The 18,616-nt window shown below is 38.8% G+C and overlaps 1 protein-coding gene across 1 annotated transcript in view; it reads right to left on the reverse strand.

Annotated features, from left to right (window-relative positions):
- The window catches only part of LOC121374582 (serine-rich adhesin for platelets-like), a 98,125-nt gene that overhangs the window by 746 nt on the left and 78,763 nt on the right, over positions 1–18,616 (reverse strand). The window lies entirely within an intron of this gene.

Raw genomic sequence — 18,616 nt, forward strand, 5'->3', positions numbered from 1 at the left:
GATACCACTAGAGATCATCGATTTCATATTAATTGTGTCACAAACTTTGGAGGCTTTCACCCCTCTTGAAGAGTATTCCATAAACAAACAACATGGCAGACGGCAGAAAACTGCATGTATTTTTCCCTATGCAATCTCAGCAAAGACAATATCGGCGACATCGTTGCAGTCTCGTGTGTGGAATCTGTATATTTGTAGTGTTTTTTTTGCGATTTGTGTCTGGACAAACTTTGGAGGAAATCTAACGCCAATTAAAGGTAGGAGAGTAATTTTTTGTAGTTGTTAACAGTTTGGTTCGGACAATAGTAATTTTATTCCTATAAATAAAATACAAATTTTGTTATTGTTATTAATTGTTGTTGTTATTGATGTTGTATGGGTTTTTTTATTTTATTTAATCTATGTTTGCTGACACCAGATTGTGTGGTATAATAACCATGTATTAACATTATTGACGGCTGTATTTCTAAGTTCTTGTTCCGGTTATCAATGGGGCAGTAATTTAATTACTTTCACAGTTTTATTATTATAATATACTAGTACTTTATTATTATATAGGCCTAGTCATTTTATTCCTATAAATAGAATACAAATTTTGTTATTGTTATTAATTGTTGTTTTTGTTTTTGTTGTTGTTATTGATGTTGTATGGTGTTTGTTTTTTTAAATCTATGTTTGCTGACACCAGATTGTTTGGTATTTGGCAATAGATTTCACTAATCCAAAATTTCTTCTAACAATAGCCATCAAATAAAATAAATAACATAACTATTATAAATAACATAAATAGCACTGGCGTAGGAAGCGGGGAGGCAAGGGGGGGCATGTGCCCCCCCCCCCCCCACTTTTCAGATATTTTGCTTTATAATAGTGTAAAAGTGTGTAAATATAAAAGTGTTTTAAGTTTTAAAAATACTTAACATACAGCAACACCCCTTACAAGGGACATTGGACTTTCCCTGTTACTGATATTTAAAGTCATACCTGTGACGTAATACTATTATTCTAGGAGTAGACTATTTTATGTTTTGTGTTTGTGAAGACAATTTGAACATTTTGTGACTTCAAGATAGGGATTCAAACCCACAGCTGACTGGTTTTAGCTCAGGAGGACACACGTGCAACATTGAATTAGCATGTTACTGTAATCTAACTTATATAGAAAATACTAAACGAATTCCCGTGAGGCCATTTACGATCTTACGTCACACGCGAAAGCCTGTGGTCTATGATCGAAAACACACGAGTTGTAATATAAATGGTAACTCTCGGGAACGATTATAGTATTCTATATATTACAACGCACATCACTGCCAAAAATAGGACAAAATTTCTTCAAACTAACTAAACAAGACATGAAAAAGCACAGACCTATTATCGAAGAAGCTAACGGCGCTTTCCGAAATGACGTCATATTGCAAGATGACGTCATTTGGTGGTCACTTTGCTTTCCTAATACATCTCCGTGATTATGAAATTTACTCAAACAATACTGTAAACGTATTCAAGGCTAAACAAAAGGATTAAATAAATATATGCTAAATTAAGCGGCTGACATTAATTATAATTGAGAATTGACCAAAAAAAAAGAAAAAACCGTGTGCACACTTTTTGCATGACGATCTACGCGGATTTATACTGTGTGATGAATACAAGTCAAAACGTACCCTAAAGATTCGTGTCCACTTGTGCGTATGCGGACGTGGAAACGGCTACAATCCCCTCAAAAAATAGTTTGTGCCTCCCTCCTCCCCGCCCCTCGTCTCTCCAGATATCGTTCTACGGGTCTGTGGCAAAACGTAGCTACAACTTGGCAAATCTCAGATTCTATGTTTAATATCTTGTTTTATATCTCATTAGTATATTTATTTGGGTAATATTCTACTTACCGTAAACATTGGTGCGGGTATTTATTAAATTAATGTTATCAAGTAAATAATATACATATTTACTGTATATGTTATTAATCTAGTAATAAGGCCAAATAAAAAAAAGAGTTGGTGATCGTCCCCGCCCGTACCTGAAAAAATGCGCCCGCCCCTGAATTTATTTTATTTTTTATTTTGTTAAAAACTTAAAAATGCGTCGATATAGCAGCAATTCAACTTTCGTAACTGGTTAAAACATCACCGGGTTCATCTGGTGGCAAGTGAAGGCACTCCAACATCTAGGCGCATGCGCTGTTGGCTGCTACTCCCGCAAACAAAATGGTCTCCAGGGTTTTATAGTTTTTCACAGAAACCCCCACCCTGATTTGTGTGATCAAAAGGACGATCACCCAACTCTTTTTTTTTTTATTTGGTCGAATATATTTATTTTAAATTTATGAAGTAGCATGCAGACATCAGGGGCTGATCCGGGATTTTAAAAGGGTGGGGTTAATAAATTATAAAAAGGGTAACTTTGAGTTTGCCGAAGGCAAACGAATCGAACTTCGAGGGGATGGGGTTTAGGGGCATGCTCCTCATAAAATGTTGAAATATAGATGCAATATAGCGTTCTTTTCCTACTGTTATACTGTGCTACATTTTGTGTGATAATTTGTGAATTTTACCAATTATAAAATATGAATTAATGGCCCGCAATATGCAAGAAAACTCACTTTAATTGGTTGTAACACAGCCGCTGACGTAGCCAGGGATAGGATTTGGGACGGTGTGGTCATATTTGTAATTATAAACAACAAGAAAAAATATGTTGCAACACTAACATGACTGCAGTTATAAAACATAAGCAGGGGTAGAACTTTATTTTTATTATTTTTTATTTTTTTCAGGGCAATGCGATTTTGACCTATTCTTTCGTTAAAACCGGTTTTGATCTTGACAACGTACTATCGACAATCGTACCAGATTTAATATTTTATAAAGTGTTAGTAGAACTTTCAAAGTTTAGTTTGTATAACATATTGACAGGGCCGTAGCTAGGATTTTTTGTTTCGGGGGGGGGGGGGGGGGGGGGGGGGGGGGGGGGGGAGGGTGTTAAACTGAGTAGTTAATAGTCTAAAACTAAGAAGAAAATTTTCTTTGACTTTCTATAATGCTTTCCGAATTTTTTTCAGCTAGCTACGGCCCTGATTGATCATGTATATATTTTTAATAAAATATACTAAAGTAGAAAATGACCGTTTTCACTTTTTAATTTTATGTGTGGTAAAATCGACAAATTCAAATAAATATTTTGTTTGGAAAGGGTAAAGTTTTTTTTCTTATTCCAGCCAATGCACCACGACTGGCATATCGAAGGCCGTGGTATGTACTACCCTGTCTGTGGGATGGTGCATATAAAAGATCCCTTGCTGCTAATCGAAAAGAGTAGCCCATGAAGTGGCGACAGCAGGTTTCGTCTCTCTCTATATATCTGTGTGGTCCTTAACCATATGTCTGATGCCATATAACCATAAATAAAATGTGTTGAGTGCATCGTTAAATAAAACATTTCCTTTCTTTGTTAGCTATTGTATATTTTATCTAAGTAAACACCTTCTTATGTAGACACTAATATCATAACATTATTTTACAGTGACATTTTCTTGGCCAATAGGAATGTAAGGTCTTTGGTAGTGTTGTGCGTGGTGTAGTATGCATGATGTAATTTTGTTAATTTGCAATGTAATATTATTTTAGGTGGCCTAGTACTTGCTTTTTATTCCCAGTGTTAAATACCATTATTTAAAAAAATATATATTAAAAAAATAGACCAGCTAAAACCGAATTCCATTGCAAATTGGCAAAACTCTATCATGCTCACTACACAACACACACAGTACCCGGGAGAAAAAAAACCCAATAAAGGGTCACTTTAATATAGTGTTTCATTGTTACATGTAGGTCATCCTCTTTAAACCAACAAGTCTTTTGTGTGACTGTTACTTTTAACAGTTCCACCTTCCTCAGTTCATTACTTATATTGGTGGCCATCTTGAATAAATTAAAATTAACAGGTATAGAAGAACTGAACTACTTTCACTGCGTTCATTGATCCCTAAAACCATGGGTCAAATGCAAGAATTACTTTTCTGTATCAAACAATAAGCAATTTATTGCAATTTTCTCCATTTGAACCACCATATTGGCAACCATCTTGTATTCAGGTGACCCATTTATGAAATCTGAATTATGAACGAAGGAATAGTTTTATTTAATGACACACTCAACACATTTTATTTACGGTTATATGGCATAAGACATATGGTTAAGGACCACACAGATACTGAGAGAAGAAACCCACTGTCACCCCTTCATGGACTACTCTTTTTGATTAGCAGCAAGGGATCTTTTATGTTCACCATTCCACAGACAGATTAGTACATACCACGGCCTTTGTTACATCTTGGATTTTTCTAATTTCTCAAGCATGGCACCCAGTGGATTATCGATATGAACCCCCAACAGTGTCAGAATCCATAGATAACAACTTTGTGTCAAATTTTGCACACCCAAGTGGTAATTCTTCGAGACTATCATAACGACAATGACAATGACCTTTATTCTCATAAACTGTAGCCTTTCAGTGTAGAGAAGAATGAAATACACACACACACACACACACACACACACACACACACACACATTTATACCCCCCCACCCACATATATATATATATATATATATATATATATATATATATATATATGCTATGATAGGTTCTATATAAAATTAGTGGGCAACGGGTAGAGTGGTGCCATATTTTTCAAAATGGCCACAAGAAAATTTTGAAATAGATGTCTTTGGACATAAATCAAAATCTAATTGACATGTTCTGTTGTTTTAAATGTTTGACTATGGTTTATAAAAATAAGGAATTGCTTATAATAAATATTTAATGTGATTAGATACAATGTAATTGTTATTGGAAACTCAGACAGTATTTACGTACTTAAAAGTTGGTATCCTGACCTAAAAAGATGCAAAATCAATGTTCTCAGTCAGAATAAAATGTGTTCAGTTATGTTTGTTAATGGTTTGACAATGTAATTTCTAATTTGCTGTCAAAGTATTGCATAAACATTTCACTACCTGTAATTCTGGGGTTTTTTTTAATTTATTTATACCATCTCCTATTAATGAGCCATAAATTTGCAAGTGCATTTGAAGAAATCATTCAGCTCTCATAGTGAAGCCATTGATACCTCTGAGTGCCACTTATATTTCGTTAGCTTTCCCCATTCCCCATTGTTTATAAGTGTCCGCTCGTTTCTGTCAGTTGCACTATATAAAATACTGAGCTGTCCAACACTACCTTTGTGACAAGATCTTTACCATCACCTAAAATTCCAGTCTTCTTAAAGAAAATTCCATTACTTCTGCCTGCACACCTACTGACTTGTTAGTGGTATGGTCCACACTGCTTGCCACTCATTTAAGACTTTTGATTTCAGAACATGCAGCCTGTCTTTATAACAGAACAGGATGACCACTATTATTGCAAGATTTGTCATTTTGATGTATGATCACACAAGTACCTGTAGTGACAATAGCCAATGATTAATGTTATTATATGTGTTACAACTGTATTGATATATTTTATATTTTATGAGATATTGAGAAAAAAAGCAGGTGGATGGTGGCCATCTTGGATTTCAAGATGACAGCCATATATTCGATGTCACCATTGGATTCTTAAACCCCTGAAATGTCAGTCTAGGTGTTAAATTTGTATTGATTACTACTAAATAAGATATTGAGAAAAATACAGTGTAGCATGTGGACGGCGACCATCTTGGATTTCAAGATGGCAGCCACAATTTGCAAACATTTCTGTCACCACTGGATTCCTAGTCCCCTAAAATGTAGGTATAGGCATTTTAACTCTCTCGATGTGTGTATTAGTTAAGGAGATATTAAACAAAACAGGTCCACAATGGTGGCCATCTTGGATTTCAAGATGGTAGCCATACAGGGTGCAATTTCCAGTAGGCCCTGGACTAAATATCCTTGTATTGGGTTACTCTAACCATTTGCCAATGTTTATGCTTTCACGGAAAAGTGCACAGTTGATCAGCTAAGTCGCTCCACTACTAGCATGGATAGTAAACATACCGTAAGGTTATTCACATATATTTGATTACAAAATAAAAACATTACATACAATTTAGACATCTACACTGATCATTTAGATAATGTATTAATCTATCACATATAGTTTCTATATAAGAAGGTGTTTACTTAGCTGAAATATACATTAGTTAATAAATATGTAAATTAACATAACATCTTTTGGGAAAAGTACCCTCGGTGGATGATAATGTACCCTCTGTAGTTGGGTAGTGTAAAATCCACCCTATTGAAAACTTAAGTATCTCATTTTCCTAGAACTATTCCTAGCACTGACAATAAACATACCATAAGGTTATTCACATATATTTTTAAATAATAATAATAATAATAATAATAATAATTTCTTTTAATTTAGAAATGTACTGATCATTTAGATAATGGATTAATCCATCATATACATATTTAATTGTCATGTCTACATTAGAAGGTGTTTACTTAGCTGAAATATACATTAGCCAACATATATGTAATGTAATATACCATGTTAAGGATCTCTTTTTCTGAAAACTACTTCTGACATGGATAGTAAATATACAGTAAGGTTATTCATATCTTTTTCTTTTTTTAAACTAACAAAAGATTGTTTAAAATTTTTACATATGAAAAGATAATCTACCCTGATCAGTTAGATAATGGATTAAGCCATCATATTCATATTGAATTGTCATGTCTACATGGTATGGTAAAATCCACGCTTTTGAAATTTCAAGAGTCTCCATTTCTGAAAACCACTCCTGACATAGATAGTAAATATGCAGTAAGATTATTGATATCTTGTTACTAAAAAAAGAAAGAAAAAAAAGAAAGAAAAAGAAAAAATCAAACTTTCACACATGGAAAGAAAGTCTACCCTGATCAGTTAAATAATAGATTAAGCCATCACATTCATATTGAATTGTCATGTCTACATTAGAAGGTGTTTATGTAGCTGAAATATACATTAGCCAACATATGTTTAATGTAATATAATATAATAAAGGAAAACTACACTCGGTGGATGATATCCATGTACCATCGATAGTTAGGTATGGTAAAATCCAAGTCTCCTTTTCTGAAAACCACTCCTGACATGGATAATAAATATGCAGTAAGATTATTGACATCTTGTTACAAAAAAAAATATATATATATATAATAATAATAATTAAACTTTCACACATTACATGGAAAGAAAATCTATCCTGATCAGTTAAATAATAGATTAAGCCATCACATTCATATTGAATTGTCATGTCCACATTAGAAGGTGTTTACTTAGCTGAAATATACATTAGCCAACATATATGTAATGCAATATACCATATTGTAACGGGGCGCCCTACCTAAACACGAAGGAACTCTCGTGTCCACAATTGCTCGCGCCTGTAAAAGTGGTAGCGTGTATCACGAACAATTGTGTTTCGGAGAGACCCCGCCAGAGATGGATAATCGTAGCCGAGTTAGAGACGTTCTTCTCAGGGTCTTAGAGAAGTTAAGGTCCAGTCCCAATTAATAACTATGTCTAAAGTATACAGCTGAAGAAAACACCACAACACAACAAGGAACTTTTATATAAATTTCTTTATATCGTGCTCGTTTGTCAATAAAGTTGAAAGTTCAATTTATAATCCGAACCGAATACACTGTAGGTTGTCCAGTCTTGTATAACACAAACACGTTCACTGGCAATGGGAAGGTGCTACACCCACACTGGTCGAGTCCTGGTCCGGGGGTTAAGTAGTCGGTCTGGAGTTTCAGTTAGTACCGCTGGTCTGAAAAAGGCGACGAATAGTGTTCATGTCGGGGAACTGACGGGGAGAAACTCGTTATGGTTTCTTCGGGCAGAGAGCCCTTTAGCCCGTGTGTCTCCGGTAGACGAACTACAAGTCCTCGTCTTGATCAGAAGTACAGCACAACCAAGCACTCCCGTCCAAGGATAATCAGCAGGAAATGGAATGGTAGCGGTCTGCAAATCCCTAGGTACATCTATATTGTGAACATCAGCATCCAACCCGATAGTCAGAAGTCCCTATTTCTGTACTTCCTATCTGGTCTGCTCACAGTGTCACCAAAATGATGTAGGGCCTAGCGTACAGGATCGCAAACGTCACATAGACTTCTTGGGATTCATCGCTAAGTATCACTATCTATTAGATAGTTTGCTAAAATTCCTTTTACTTGTATTCACACTGCGCTCCTATGCACCGTACGTCCTTTTGCGCCGTGCGCTCTTTTGCATCCTTTTGCGCCCTTTTGGGCCGTGCGCTCTTTTGCGTCCTTTTGCGCTCTTTTGCGTCCTTGTGCGCCGTGCGCTCTTTTGCGTCTTTTTGCGTTCCTATGCGCCTCTACTGTATCCTTGAGCGCTCCTTTGCGCCTCTGTTGCGTCCTTGTGCGCTCTACTGCGCTTCCTATGCACCATGCGTGTTTTCGCACTGTGCGTCCTTTTGCGTCCTTTTTGTATAAGTGATGAATTGTTTATTTCCTATGCACATCTGCATCCCATTTCCTAGTGTACTGGCGACCATTCCATTCCTGCTGGTTCTAAGTTTCATCCTGTGTGTCTTCGGACTTGGGGAATCCACAAGCCAGCAAGAGCCTCTTTTATACGGGTGGAAGTATACCTCGTGACTGGCTGCCTACGTGTCCGCTGGTACATGACGTAATTCTCTTCGTCATACCCAGTCCACCATAATGAACCCGGAAATAGGTTGCAAATATTGGCTATTTCATAATTATTATTTGTAGAACAGCCAATTAAGAATACTTTCTTGTTTCTTAATAATTATTTCTTCACTCACAGAATATTATAATTATATAAATTCATTCTGAAACCTGACAATATTTGCAGCCTATTATAAATTAGCGAAGTAACTATTTCCGCTGAGTTAATTTGTAAATAAAACATTTACAAGTCAACTGCGTTTTGTATTTTATCAAAGTACGGGCATAGTTCGTTTCAATATTAAAGGAAAACTACCCTCGGTGGATGATATCCATGTACCCTCGATAGTTAGGTACGGTATAATCCACGCTTTTTCTGAAAACTACCACTGATATCGGTAGTAAACATACACTAAGATTATTCATATCTACGTAAAGTTACATTATCTGGTTACCATATTATAACATCATGTACAAATTTGAAATACAAGCTCAAATGCACTTTTAAAAAAGTCGTGTGTGTTCGCTATGAACGGATATTGTCAAACATATACGCTTGATTCGTCGCCTGTGCCGCCATAGCTCGGCAAAGCACAAACGACAGCCAGTTGTCAGTTTCAGTTAACACGTGCGTTTGCTGATTTCAAATTGTAGGGTTCGTCTCAAAAAATTAAAAGAGAAATCTTGCGCTGTAGTTAAAACCGGTTTGATCTTGACAACGTATTATCGATAGTCGTACCTTCCTATTTCAGAATTGATATTTTATAAAGTGTTAGTAGAACTTTCAAAGTTTAGTTTGTATACTAGTAACACATTAATCATGTATATATTTTTTAAATAAAATATACTAAAGTAGACAATGAACGTTTTCACTTCTTAATTTTACGTGTTAAAATCGACAAATTCAAATAAATATTATTTCGATTGGAAAGGGTAAAGTTGGGGGGGGGGGGGTTATTTATTGACATCAAAGATAAAGCATATTGATTTAATAATCATCCGACCCCATACAACCGTAAATAAAATGAGTTGAGTGCGTCGTTAAATAAAACATATCCTATCCTTCCATCTGCTGTTGGATGTCTAACATTTGTTAATTTTGACATATAATCTTAGAAAGGAATCGGGTGCATGTGCAGGGGGAAGGTATTGGAGGTCGAAACCCTTACTTGCCCAAGCTTTAAAAAATTTGAAATGTATATTTTGGGGGAGCATGGCCCCATATAAACTTCGCTTAACAGTCTATAACCCCAACCCCGCTGAAATCCCTGCACACGCGCCTTGGAAACCCGCTACATTTTTTTTTTAGCAAGGGATTGTTTATATGTACCATCCCACAGACAGGATATCACATACCATGGTCATTTTGTATACCCGCCGATGAGGATCGATCCTAGACTGACCGCGCATTTCCAAAAAACACCTTTTTAGGTCGAAGTAATGAATAAAAATAACATAGTCTTGAAAAATGTTACGTAAATCGAACACAGTACCCTCTTCCTTTACCCCTAGAGCGTTAAGTAATTAGTAACCCCCCTTACATATAACGCGTATGCCAACAGCTGGCCACTGTCAAAATTTCAAGGCAAATCCCCCACTCACCGACCCCTGGAAAGGCATTGTACCATATCTCTATGGATATAAATATGATTTGGAGATATGAGACGACCCCTCAATCAAGACAGTTAAATTTGTTCAAAAATTGCGAAATCTCACGTGATCTCTTGTTGGGGAATTCTATATTTGTGACAAGCCAATGAAAACCGAGATCGGTACGAGCCCGTCAAAAGTGTTCCACTTTCAAAATCATGGCTTTGTTTTTGACCTGGATAAGCCAGCGTAGTGAAACCAGTGCGGAGTGCGGCGTCATATATGCACCAAACGTAACTGGATTTTCTGTTCTATATGCTTAAAGGAAACATGTCACGTAAACCATATTTGGCACCAACCATGTACAATTAATTATAAATTGAATCACCTAAAAAAAATTTTTATAAAAAATAAATTACTTAAAATATCTCCATAAAAGAACCCCAGATACGAGCTCTTAGCGGAAATTGCCGATCTTTAATGAGCAGGGCAATCACGAGGTCCGTGACGTCAGAGACGCGTCGCTTGATCTGAAGCCTTACACTTAAAAGCATTAGTCCGTACCACTCATAAAGAATCTAAGACTTGCACAGCTTACCAAAACAATGAGTGTTCGTTCGCAAAACGTTTTGCCGTATCAATATGAGCTGTTAGTAAATGAAGAAAGACACACATTTACTTACAACAGTGATACTGAAGACAAAACGGATAGCGAGTCGGAGGGTGGAGAAACTGATGGTGCCAGACCAGACCGGTCGACCAATTTACAGCCCGGAGCCCGAAAGTAACCCGGAGACAAAACCAAAACTCTGATGCTAATGCCGAGGTGTATACTGTTCATATTTAGTATAAAGATACACCTCGATATGATGTATTTAAATATGTTAAAAATATAAATGTAGGACCAAAAAAAATTGGTTTTTTTTTTTTTTAGAAAATATCGCATTTTTTATGTTCGGGCTGTACATAATAAAATCTGTATGCAGTGTAAACAAACGCTCTAATTTACGACAAGGCGCTTCACTTTCATTAACCTGGCTTGTAAAACAACATAAATGACTTGAGAGTATAATCAACTTTTAAACTAAATATATTTCTATGCATCAATAGAACGAAATGGGGTTATAGTATTTTCTCTCATAAAAAAAAAGTAGCATATTATTAGGCCTATTGGTAGGGTGCGTTAGAGTAAAAACGACCACTCACGATACCCAAGTGATAATTTTCTTTTCTTTGGTACTACGTAATTGGTCAGTTTTGTAATTTTAGATGGGGAAAGTCTACTTAATCAAGGGTTTTACAGCATTATTTACAGTAATGAAGCAGGGCGGCTGATAATGTCCATTAACATTGTACTATAGTCGCGACAGGTTACGCCACAATACCCTGTGATCTTAAAAAAACTGGCACGTATTTTGTACGTATGTCTAGACCGTGGTAATCACTTACCTGGTCGATACCCTGCAATATGCACCTGCCAATCAGGAATCACATGTGCAGGCCACGGAAAGAAAGGACCAATTAACTAAAACAACACTCCGATTCTCAAGTCAGCCCGTGGATGAAACATAATAGTTATTTCGACACCGACAGTAGTGGTTTATTTTGTATTGAACTTCGTGTTGCTTTGAGGCTTCGGGCGATGAGGAACGTTTTTGTGACGTATTCCGCCCGAAGATTAAAAACATTATTTAAAATTATTATTGTTTTCTACACGTTTTTTAAAAACATATTTAAATACATCGTACTGAGATGTATCCTCATGCCAAATCCCATGTTTGTATATGCCATATTTAATTACTTATTGACGTTTCCTTCTTCGGACGGTGAATACAGATTTTGTTATGTAGGCCTACAGCCCTAACATGAAAAATCTTTTTTTTTCCAAAAAAATAAATAAATAAATAATTCTACATTTTTGTTTTAACATATATAAATACATCATGCTGAGGTGTATCTTTGTGCCAAATATGTACAATGTACACCTCGGCATTCGCAACCGAGTACTGTTTTTGTCTCCGGGTAACGTTCGGGCTCCGGGCTGTAAATCGGCCGACACCAAAGTACTATGCGGTGTTGGTGTCCAATCTTTTCTTTTGCGATAAAATACACGCGTCTTTCTTCGGATACAATCCTTTGGAAAACCATAAAAAGACAATCCCGATCGTTTAAACTGTTTATTTTTACACCCAAAGGCCGCGCAGTACGGCACTGTTGGACTGAAAAGAGTGTAAGTCCTTACTCCAACAGTTAACAACAATGGAAGAGTACAGCGGCTCTGACGTCACTTCCCTTTTTTTCCGAACGCTCACGAATAAATATGCATAAATCGTACTTTGATACTGATGAGCGTAATTTCTTCATTTTAAGTTAACTACACGTATTTTATTGTTATAAAGTTATTTGTATATTATTTTTATATCATTTTTCTTTTAAAATGAGCTATAATATGGTCTCGTGTCATGTTTCCTTTAAGTAATAAAAATATTCCAGGGAATGTAGTTTTAAAAATAATAATATAATTTTAATTGCACATATGTAATAAAATGGAAATCTACCCTGATCAGTTAGATAGTTGATGAATAATTCATATTCATATTTAATTTTCAGTGTCTACATAAACTGGAGGGGCCGGAGGTAGCCCAGTGGTAAAGCGTGGTCGGTCTAGGGTCGATCCATTTTGATTGGACCATTGTGATATTTCTTATCACAGCCAGTGCACCACCACTGGTACATGTATATCAAAAGCCGTGGCATGGTGCATATAAAAAGATTACCTGCTACTAATGAAAAAATATAGTGGGTTTCCTCTCTAAGACTATATGTCACAATTACCAAATTGTTTGACATGCAATAAATCAATGTGCTCTAGTGTTTACTTATACATATGTATTTTCATACACGCACACATTTATTTCAATTTATTTCCGTGCTTATATCCAGTTAAGGTTCAAGCACGCTGTCCTCGGCACACACCTCAGCTATCTGGGCTGTCTGTCCAGGACATTGGGTTAGTTGTTAGTTGGTTAGTGGTTAGTGAGAGAGAAGAGGGTGTAGTGGCCTTACACCTATGCATTGAGTCCTTAAGAACTTGCTCTGGGTTGGAGCCGGTACCACTGCTTAACCCACCCGATCCGCCTAATGTTAGCTGCTACTACCAGTATAATGTTAGATATTATAAGCTGCTACTAGCACTAACAGAGGCCGCATTTCCGCCTCTAGGGGCAGACCGTTAACTGCTACTAGCTGTTAACAAGAGTTTACCTTTAATAGGAAGCACGGAAGTGGAGAAAAGGAAAGGAAATCAGTGCTAGTTGGTGTATTAAATAATTTTGGTTTAGGCTTCACTAAACAACTAACCCATTGTCATGGACAGACAGCCTAGATATCTGACGTATGTACCCAGGACAGCGTGCTTGAACCTTAATTGGATATAAGCACGAACATAAGTTGAAATGAAAATGAATGTTTAGGCTTGGTACGACCCCGACTTAATATCATCTATTAGACAATGTACTAATTGTCTAATAGGTGGATATTAGGTCGGGGTAGCCTAACCAACACAAAATGGGGTGGGTATAGTAAAAAAAGAAAATCAAGGCATATACGGTCGTGGTCTAAAATAGCCAACACTCGCGGCGGGGTGTTACAGGTGGCCCTCCCTTAAAAAACAAACTGACACAACCCCCACGCCCAACCCATTTTTTTTTTTAATGCTATCAGTATAATGTTAGATAGGCCTATTATTAGCTGCTACCAGCACTAACAGAGGCCGCCTTTCCGCCTCTAGGGGCAAACAGTTAACTGCTACCAGCACTAACAGAGGCCGCCTTTCCGCCTCTAGGGGCAAACAGTTAACTGCTACCAGCACTAACAGAGGCCGCCTTTCCGCCTCTAGGGGCAAACAGTTAACTGCTACCAGCACTAACAGAGGCCGCCTTTCCGCCTCTAGGGGCAAACAGTTAACTGCTAGTAGCACTAACAGAGGCCGCCTTTCCGCCTCTAGGGGCAAACAGTTAACTGCTACCAGCACTAACAGAGGCCGCCTTTCCGCCTCTAGGGGCAAACAGTTAACTGCTACCAGCACTAACAGAGGCCGCCTTTCCGCCTCTAGGGGCAAACAGTTAACTGCTACCAGCACTAACAGAGGCCGCCTTTCCGCCTCTAGGGGCAAACAGTTAACTGCTACCAGCACTAACAGAGGCCGCCTTTCCGCCTCTAGGGGCAAACAGTTAACTGCTAGTAGCACTAACAGAGGCCGCCTTTCCGCCTCTAGGGGCAAACAGTTAACTGCTACCAGCACTAACAGAGGCCGCCTTTCCGCCTCTAGGGGCAAACAGTTAACTGCTACCAGCACTAACAGAGGCCGCCTTTCCGCCTCTAGGGGCAAACAGTTAACTGCTAGTAGCACTAACAGAGGCCGCCTTTCCGCCTCTAGGGGCAAACAGTTAACTGCTACCAGCACTAACAGAGGCCGCCTTTCCGCCTCTAGGGGCAAACAGTTAACTGCTACCAGCACTAACAGAGGCCGCCTTTCCGCCTCTAGGGGCAAACAGTTAACTGCTAGTAGCTGTTAACAAGAGTTTATCTTTAATAGGAAGCATGGATAGACCAGTGGAGAAAAGGAAAGGAAAGCAATGTTAACGATACACCATTTGGTGTATTAAACAATTTTTGTTTAGGTTTGGTACAACCCCGACCTAATATCCACCTATTAGACAATGTACTAATTGTCTAATAGGTAGATATTAGGTCGGGGTAGCCTAACCAACAAAAAATAGGGTGGGTGTAGTAAAAACAAAAAAAGAGAAAAAGAATCAAGGCACATACGGTCGTGGTCTAAAATAGGCTACAATCGCGGCGGGGTGTTAGGCCTACAGGTGGCCCTCCCTTAGAAAATTGACACAACCCCCATGCCCACCCCCGTCCTTTTTCTTTTTTTTTTCTTCTTTTTTTTTGGGGGGGTATCAAGTTTATTTTCTTGTAAAATGTTCCTACTAAACTAAAAGAACACATTTTCGGGTTTGGTCGAGTGATTCCTCGGCTCTGAAGGGTGCATGTGTCACTGTCCACCGTTTAGTGCGTGCGCTTTTAGTTAAATATTGCTTGATATGGAGAATAATGGTTAAAACGTTTTTAAAATAAATATTTTTGGCAATGTTTATTTTAATTCATTCGTATTAGTGGCAGGATCTGTAGCCTGTTATTTCCTCGTCACATTGTAATAGTTACTCAGAAACCAGATGGTGGATGAAGACCTTTAGCGGCTGAAATTCTAAAGTCACGTGCCTCGGTTTCCAGGACGTTTCCGTAGAGATAGTAGCGCGAAGATTCCTGTGAACATATCGGTAGGTCATTTTTATTATTTAAAAAAAAGTGTTTTTAAAAGATAAAACTTACACAGCGAGTGGGATTTCAGACAAAATTGCCGTCGATGATATTATAGATTTGTAATTTCATATAGAGGGTTACGCGTCATTCTAGATTACCCACGATCCATAGCGGTCGGCCATGTTGGAAGGCATCAACACCTAGGCCTACTTGTCGAATCTTTTTGTTATATTTCATTCGTCCTGAACCAACATAATGCCGACTACTTGTGGCATTGTTAGTTGTAATGCCCGCTACGGGAGAGACAAGGATTTTTTTTTTTTTTGGGGGGGGGGGGGGGGGGCTTCCTAGCATTATCACGCACTAGGGTGAAGAAACTAAAGAAAAAAGTGAAAGACAAGGAGGCTTTTGCCCAAACTTTTCATTTTGGCTTAAGTTTCAGCTATAAACCGATCGGACCTAGGACATGTCCTATTGATTATCTTATAACAAAAACTGACAGTTCAAACCCAGTTTTTGATAAAATTGTGTGTGTGTTGTGCCGTTACAAATATACTCTTCAAAAGAAGAAACGCAAAACCACATTGTCGTAACATTTGGAGAATTGATTTAATTATTGAATGGTGAGTCCTATAATTACCAAATGTTGCAGGATTGTTCACAATTCACTCTAGTCCATTGTGAGTAAGTGATAGGACACACCACTAAGGTCAAGGTCATCTGGAGTCAATACCGGGTGTGGCCTCCGCGTGTGTTGACAACTGCCTGGCACCGCCTGCCCATTGAAGCAACCAGAGTACGGATGACGTCACGGGGGATGGTGGCCCACTCGGCCTGCAAGGCTGCTGCCAGCTCGGGCAGGGTCTGGGGCTGTGGTTGTCGCTGTCGGAGGCGTCGGTCCAACTCGTCCCATAGATGCTCGATTGGGTTCAAATCCGGTGATATCGATGGCCAAGGAAGGACATTAATGTTGTTGTTCTGTAGGAAAGCCGTTGTGAGACGTGCTGTGTGAGACGTGCTGTGTGAGGCCTGGCGTTGTCATGTTGGAACACTGCGTTGGCGTTGGCCATAACTGGAACGATGTGTGGCCGGAGGATCTGGTCAATATAGCCCTGTACATTCAGGTTGCCCTGCACGTGGACCAGGTCAGTTCTGCCAGTGTGTGAGATGGCTGCCCACACCATGACACTACCCCCGCCGAATCTGTCCACTTCCTGCACGCAGTTTGCCGCATAACGTTCACCACGACGCCTATACACGCGACATCTTCCATCATGACGTTGGAGCAGAAATCGGGACTCGTCACTGAACCACACCTGTCTCCATCGCAGTTGAGGCCATTGTCGATGAATCTGGCACCACTGCAGTCGGAGTCGACGGTGTTGTGGTGTTAAGATGACACCTCGAACTGGACGTCTGGCACGAATTCCTACCTCACGTAGGCGGTTCCGTACGGTCTGGTCGGATATCCTGCGCAAACCTGGTATTGCTGCGGCTGTGGAGGTGGCAGTAGTCAATCGTTCCCGAAGGTGGCGTACCCGGATGTAGGGGTAGTGACCCGTGGTCGACCGGATCTAGGGAGGTCACGTGTTTATCTATGTTGCTGGTAACGGTCCCACAGTCTGGAGATGGTGCTTGGGGACACATGGAATGCCCTGGCAACGGCCGTTCCGGATTCGCCTGCGTCTAGTCGGCCGATGGCATTGTTTCTCTGCGGTTCACTGAGACGTGGCATGTCCTGGATTGTCAACTGTCGGCCAGATACAGAGGCCAGGCAAGCGAACACCCTGCACTTTTATACTGTCGGTGTTCATGTTGCACGTGCATACAACGCACGTGCAGTGGTGACATGGTTTGCACGTGGCTGCGTTTTTGCGAATATTCACATTTTGGAACTTTATTGTACAGTAGCTGCGTTTTATCGAATGTAACCGTGGGAATGTGTTTGGGACATGCAATGACCTTATATTCATAAAGCATGAACCGGTAGGAAACATAAAATCGGAGTTATAACCCATTTGTACCCTTTTGCGTTTCTTTTTTTGAAGAGTATATGTACCCATCAGTTGTTCCATTTGACTGAAGAATGGAAATGCCACCACACACCTGTAAATATGTTTTATTAGGACATTTATAATTAGCATCTGAATACCCTGGGAAAAAATACATTCAAAACAGATTCACTTGAAAAATAATTATCTCCAAAAAGAACTCTATATATTAACAAAAATAATCCTCCAAAGATGTTTGCAGTTTATTACTAGTCACTGTTGAGAATATTGGTAATTTTCAGGCATTGATTAGTGAATAACCCTAGCTGCACTGGTGAGCCCTGGGAGGGGCGAAACATGTTAATGAACTAGGTAATGGTGTAAGAAATATTGGTCGCCTGTGTTCTACTTAGTACTTGTGCGCAAAAAAAATTAAAACAAATTGATTACCATATGAGTGGTATGTGCTGCCCAGTTTTGGAACAGTTTAAATACACCACTAAAGCATATTGTTTATTAATCACCGGCTATTGGATGTCAAACGTTAATTTTTACAAACAGTCTTAGAAAGGAAACCCACTACTTGTTTCCAAGTAGCAAGACACGTACAAAATCAACACTTATCCGTTTATCCTGACAAGTGTAAATCTACTTGGGGGTGGGGTGGGGGGGGGGGGGGGGGGGGGGGGGTGGGTGGGGGGGGGAATAAAATGTACCTCTGTGTATTGTTCAATGCATCTTCATTTCAAACAATCAAAACCATGTCCATCTACTTGTATAAAACAAACCAGTTATTTGGACAGGTGACAATATTGGTGGACAAGTATATTTCTAGATGTACTTGTCCTGTGGACTAGTAAAACATTGTGCTTATTTCTATCACTGGCAAGGAATATTTTATATGCACCACCCCAGAGACAGGGTAGCACATACCACATCCTTTGATATACCAGCCGTGGTGCACTGGCTGGAACACGGAATAGCCCAATGTGCCCACAGACAGGG

Source organism: Gigantopelta aegis, chromosome 6 (genome assembly GCF_016097555.1).
Source record: "Gigantopelta aegis isolate Gae_Host chromosome 6, Gae_host_genome, whole genome shotgun sequence".
NCBI classification, from domain to species: domain Eukaryota; kingdom Metazoa; phylum Mollusca; class Gastropoda; order Neomphalida; family Peltospiridae; genus Gigantopelta; species Gigantopelta aegis.